Source organism: Gorilla gorilla, chromosome 5, assembly GCF_029281585.2.
Source record: "Gorilla gorilla gorilla isolate KB3781 chromosome 5, NHGRI_mGorGor1-v2.1_pri, whole genome shotgun sequence".
Taxonomy (NCBI): domain Eukaryota; kingdom Metazoa; phylum Chordata; class Mammalia; order Primates; family Hominidae; genus Gorilla; species Gorilla gorilla.
Genome location: NC_073229.2, coordinates 163842061 through 163848336, shown reverse-complemented (window position 1 = coordinate 163848336; position 6276 = coordinate 163842061). Strand labels below are relative to the sequence as shown.

Sequence of the window (6276 nt, the reverse complement as noted above, 5' to 3'; positions counted from 1 at the left end):
GAAAAATGTGTACTATTTTAAAAAGAGGAATTTTAGAAATTCTAGAATTGATAATGAAATAACCAAAATGAAAAATGCCAAAGATAGGCTCAACAGCAGATTGAAGATGACAGAAAAAGAATCAATAAGCTTGAAGATCAATTAATAGATATTTATTCTAAAGAATAAAGAGAAAAATGAATAAAGCCTCAGAGACTGGTTGGTAATATTGAGCATAACAGCGTTCATTTAATGAAATTATTAAAAGCATAGGAGAAAAAGAAAAAGGCTGAGTGCCCTGCCAGTTTATTAAAGAAATTGACAAGTTTATCCTAAGAATTATATGGCGATCCAAAGGACCTACACTAACCAAATCAATTTCTAAAAATAACGAAGTTGGAAGACTTACACTAACTGATTTTAAAACTTCCCATAAAGCTACAATAATCAAGATAGTGTGGTGTTGGTCTATGAATAGATATATCAATCAATGAATCTAAATAGACAATCAAAAATAAACTCTTACTTCTATGATTAATTGATTTTCAACAAAGATACCAAGATAATTCAATGAATAAAGTGTAGTCTTTCCAACAAGTGGTGTTGAAACAGTTGGATGCTCATGTGTTTTAAAAATGTAAATGTAAATCTTAGACAAAAGTTAACTAAAAATGTAAGAGCTGACACTATAATCTTTGTGATCTTGTTAGGCAAAGACTTCTTAGACATGATACCAAAAGCATGATCCATAAAAGAAAAACATCATAAACGATGACATCAACAACTAAAACTTATTTTTCAAAAGACATCATTAAGAAAATAAAAAGACAAGCCACAGATATATGACTTGATTATTTGCAAATTATATATCTTATAAAAGAGTTGTATATATACAGGAAACATAAAGAACTCTTCCAACTCAATAATACAAAGAGAAAAAATAGTTTAAGATTTAAGTAGATATTTTAACAAAGACATTCAAGTGACTAATTAGCTCATGAAAAAATGCTCAACATCATTAGTCATTAGAGAAATGCAAATTAAAACCACAATGAAATACACTGCACATCTACTGAAATGGCTATAATCCAACAGACTGATAATACCAAGCATTGATGAGGATGTGGAAAAACAGAAACCCTCATAGATTGTTGATGGGAATGTAAATGGCATAGATGCTTCAGAAAATAGTTTGATAGTTTCTTAAATAGTTAATCACACTTACCATATGCTATGATTTAAGTGTGTTGCCCAGAATTCACGTGTTGGAAATTTGGTCCCCAGTGTGGTAGTGCTGGGAGGTGGGGTCTTTAAGAGGTGATTAGGTCATTAAGAAGGTTAATACGGCTGGGCACAGTGGCTCATGCCTGTAATCCCAGCACTTTGGGAGGCCGAGGCCGGTGGATCACAAGGTCAGGAGATTGAGACCATCCTGGTCAATATGATGAAACCCCGTCTCTACTAAAAATACAAAAATTAGCCCGGCGTGGTGGTGCATGCCTATAATCCCAGCTACTCTGGAGGCTGAGGCAGAAGAATCACTTGAACTAGGAAGTCAGAGATTGCAGTAAGCCGAGATCATGCCACTGCACTCCAGCCTGGCAACAGAGTGAGACTCCATCTCAAAAAAAAAAAAAAGAAGAAGAAGGATTAACACTACTGTCACAGGACTAGGTTAATTCTCAAGGGACTGAGTGAATTTGAGGGACAGAATTAGTAACTACAAAAGCAGGTTATTATAAAGTTCGTCTCCCCCTAGTGTTTTTTCCCATTTACATGTGCCCACTTATCCTTCCTCTTCTCCATCATGTTTGGATGCAGCACAAGGCCCTCATCTAAACCTGACCAGATGTGGCTACCCAATTTTGGATTTCCCAGCTTCATAAACATTAGCCAAAATAAATCTCTTGTTTTTTTGAGAAATCACCCAATCTCATATATCTGTTATAGCAACCGAAAATAAACTGTCACCATATAATCTAGCAATTTTACTCCTAGATACCTATCCAAGAGAGTAGAAGGCATATGTCCATACAAATACTTATCTGTGAACATTCATAGTGGCACTATTAATAATAGACAAAAACTGGAAATAATATAAATGTTCATCATTTGGTGAACAGATAAAACATATAAAACATGGTATATCTATACAATGAAATACTATACAGCAATAAAAATGAATAAACTTTTGATATATCTACAATATGAATAAAGTTAAAAAACATCACACCAAGTGAAAGAAGCCATGTACAAAAAATATACAGTGTGAGATTTATCTTATATAAAATTTTTGAAAAAGACAAAACTATAGAGACAGAAAGCAAATATTGGTTGCCTGGAGCTTAATTTTGGAGTGCTGATTGACTACAAAAGGGACCAAGATATTAATAATTTTTTGATGATAGAAGTACTTTAAAACTGAATTGTTGGTTGGGTGTGGTAGCTCACACCTATAATCCCAGTACTTTGGGAGTCTGAGGCCGGTGGATCACCTGAGGTCAGGAGTTCAAGACCAGCCTGGCCAACATGGTGAAACTCTGTCTCAACTAAAAATACAAAAATTAGCCAGGAGTGGTGACACACACTTGTAATCCCAGCTGCTTGAGAGGCTGAGGCAGGAGAATCACTTGAACCTGCCTGGGAGGCATAGGTTACAGTGAACTGAGATCACGCCACTGCACTCCAGCCTGGGCAACAGAGTGAGACTCTGACTCCAAAAAAAAAAAAGGAAGAAACTGAATTTTTGTTATGGTTGTACAGTTTATAAAATTCCTAGAAATCACTAAGCCATACTTATAGTGAGTAAACCTGTACAGTGAGTAAATGATTAGTATTAAATTGTGTACTTCTATGAAGCTACGTATATACAGTTGGCTTTTGAGTAACATGGATTTGAACTGCACTGATGCTCTTATACAAAAGTTTCCTGTAAAAGTTACACGGAGTGTGACTGCTCCTCCTGCCTCCCTTCCCACCTCCTCCACCTCTTCTGCCTCTGCCATCCCTGAGACAGCAAGACCGACCCCTCCTCTTCCTCCTCTTCCTCAGCCCATTCAACATGAACACAATGAGAATAAAGACCTTTATGATAATCCAGTTCTACTTAATGAAGAGCAAATATATTTTCTCTTCCTCATGATTTTCTTAATAAAATTTTCTTTTCTCTAGCTTACTTGATTGTAAGAATACAGTATAGAATACATATAACATACAAATATTTGTTAATGGACTGTTGATGTTATGAGTAAGGCTTCCAATCAATAGTAAGCTATTAGTAGCTAAGTTCTGGGGAAATCAAAAGTTATACCCATATTTTTGACTGCACAGGAGCTTGGTGTCCCTAACCCCTACATTGTTCAAGGGTCAAGTGTGTGTGTGTGTTCATCGTTTGTTAATGATCTTTTTGTTCTCACATTATCTCAAGGTAAATTTTAGAAATTCTACACCCTGCCCTTCTAATTCTGTGTCTCAAGCCCCTTCAAAGACACATGACAATAGTTATCACTATAGTCTTTCATTTCTCTACTGCCTGATCCACTTCATCCACTTTAAAGTTGAGGCATCGCCTTTGCATAAGAAAAAGGGGATTCCCCTACTACCTGACCGCCAATTTGAGTATTAATATTTTTTCATGTATTTCCAATATGTGTAGGATGGTATCATCTTAGCACAGATTTGATAAGATCTTTAAGAAGTATTACCTAATTTAATCTATAAACAATAATGAGTTTAGTGAGTAACAGAGGTTATATTAAAATTTGGGTCTATCTGTCTATATACCTCTTGCTCTCAACCAGTGTCTTATACACCACGCTCCTCTTCCTATTTTCAGGTTTTGCCATGATCCCACTTGTATTTTCCCATGTCAAAAGAAAGATGAGAAAATTTTTTATCTAGAAACCCACAAGGTTGTAGCCTCAGTAACCTTCAAATAATAGGAAATACCCTGAACATTTTTTTCAAATAGTTTTTTATAAACAATGTATTCAGGCTGGGCATGGTGGCTCATGCCTGTAATCCCAGCACTTTGGGAGACCAAGTCGGGCGGATCACGAGGTCAGGAGATAGAGACCGTCCTGGCTAACACGGTGAAACCCCATCTCTACTAAAAATACAAAAGATTAGCCGGGTGTGGTGGCGGGCGCCAGTAGTCCCAGGTACTCGGGAGGCTGAGGCAGGAGAATGGAGTGAACCCGGGAGGTGGAGGTTGCAGTAAGCCGAGATCGCGCCACTGTAATCCCGTCTAGGTGACAGCGCGAGACTCCATCTCAAAAAATAAAATAAAAATAAATAAATAAATAATGTATTCAAAGATTTTGAGCCACTACATAAGTAAGAATCCTACTCCTTAAGAAAAATATACAGATTTTGGTGAGAATTTAAATTCTGAGAGATTCAAGCCCGATGCCAAGCCTTTAGATTTCTACTGCTTCAATTCCAAAAAACTAGTGGATGGCAATTTTAGTGTACCAAACTCCAAGTGCTGTATGGTTTCTTTTCTCCTGAGTCAGAAAGCTTTATTCTGCTTCATTTACCTCTTCTTTGCTCCTTAATGGATCTTGGAATCCAGTTTCCAGATTTTTTTATTTCCTTTAATAGGAAACTTCACAACCATTTCCTCAGGACTTTTGCAGATGAAAACAAGTGGAGAACGTGATTCTTGACTGATGTCTGGAAACTGCTCCTTAAATTGCCTCCGAAACAAGCAATTAGGTCCAGACAGCCCAAAAAACAACCTGATGGATAGTCACTGGGGAATTGCACATCTTTCCTATGAAGAAGATGATACGTAGCCCGGAGTTCTGAGACTTTTTGAAGGCAGAGGGAGGTTTTGGCTATGACTGCTATCCAAAGTTGTCCTCTGTGGGAGATGTACCAAGATCTGTACTCCATCATTTTCTAATCCCTCTAACAAGCTGAGAAACCCAGGGCTGATGTATAGAGAGATATGAGCCACTGTCCAACCTCCCTGAAAGTCTTGATCCTGGATTCACAAGAGGTACCAAAATGAGTTGAATTCTAGTCCCAATCCTGCTGAATGGAAAGCCTTCTTCTGTGAGGCTGCACCTGTGTGGTCAACCCACTGGGGAGGGGACTCGTATGTGCTGAGATTTACCAGAACTTCCAAAGGCTCTTCAGGAGATATATCAAATGTGATCAGTGTCTAGTTCAAGGTTTCCTTAGCAGTGGCCTGTATTGTCTCATCTAGTCTGCTGTGATATTCTGCTAATGGATTTTCTTCTTCCAGCATCTTCCTTCTGTAAAGTCAATTGTGACCTTCTTAGAGAGTACAGAGGCATGTCAAAGTTCTCTCAGCTCTTCTTCTCACTTCTCATTTGGTTTCCCACTCAAGTTTGGACAACCACTGGTTAGAATCACTGGCAAAAAATCTGATCATCAATAACTTGGGTCCTTTGAAAACTAGCTCTATCCAACTCTAACAGCCTGTCTTTGTGCTTGATATCCTTCTCCAGACCAGACATAATTTGAAATTCTCGATGACATAGAAAGTCCTTGGCAGAGTTGTCCACCTTTCCAGAATTCTCCATCAATGGCATGAGCTTCTTTAGCAGTTTCTGGCTCTCGTTTGAGTTATGCTGTAAAATATCCTGTTCTTCATTGTACATATGGTTGTGACACAGAATAAGCAAGGACTGGAGCCCTCTTGTTCACAAACAACAGGCCCACAGATCAGACAGCTATTGATGAGCTTGTGCTTCTGGCCCAGGCAAACACAAGGGTGGCAACTGGGGAGCAGACTGCAGGCCTGTGGGTCCCTCTCTCGTGTGTAAATTGACAAACTTTGTCTTCTTCTTAAAGGAGTTGCTGTTCTCTCGTGCCTTGGGCAAATCAAAAGATGTTTTACCTCTGCAGCTGTGTCAGGTTCAGCAAATACAGGAACTTCCTCTCTATCTCTCCCTTTCCTCCTACCCAGCTTTAGCTGGTCCCTTGATTTCTGCCCATGTAAAGTTTCATCTTTTTGGAAGCACTGTGCATGATCTCCTTGCTGACATCCAGGCCAACACTTTTCCCCACCTGCTGGGTGCACCATTTCACCAGTGGCTCCTTGGACACTGCCCCAGCCACTGCCATCTTTCCCGGACAGAACCAGCTGGGCTTAACATTTGTTTTTTGATATAATTGAGTGCAAATATAGAGTTGTTTTGCTCCAGAGGCCAAATTTTAACCTGGGTGAGTTAATGATTCAAGTTAATTTCCAAACACCACAAACTAAATACAACCTCAGTGAGAATTTAAAAAGACTAGGATAATATCTTACTAATTTACATAGTT

General features: G+C 38.4%; 1 pseudogene; it reads right to left on the bottom strand.

Moving 5' to 3' along the window:
• Positions 1-4489: 4489 nt before the first annotated feature.
• Positions 4490-6075, bottom strand: LOC101131348 (activating signal cointegrator 1-like; annotated as a pseudogene).
• Positions 6076-6276: the final 201 nt, after the last annotated feature.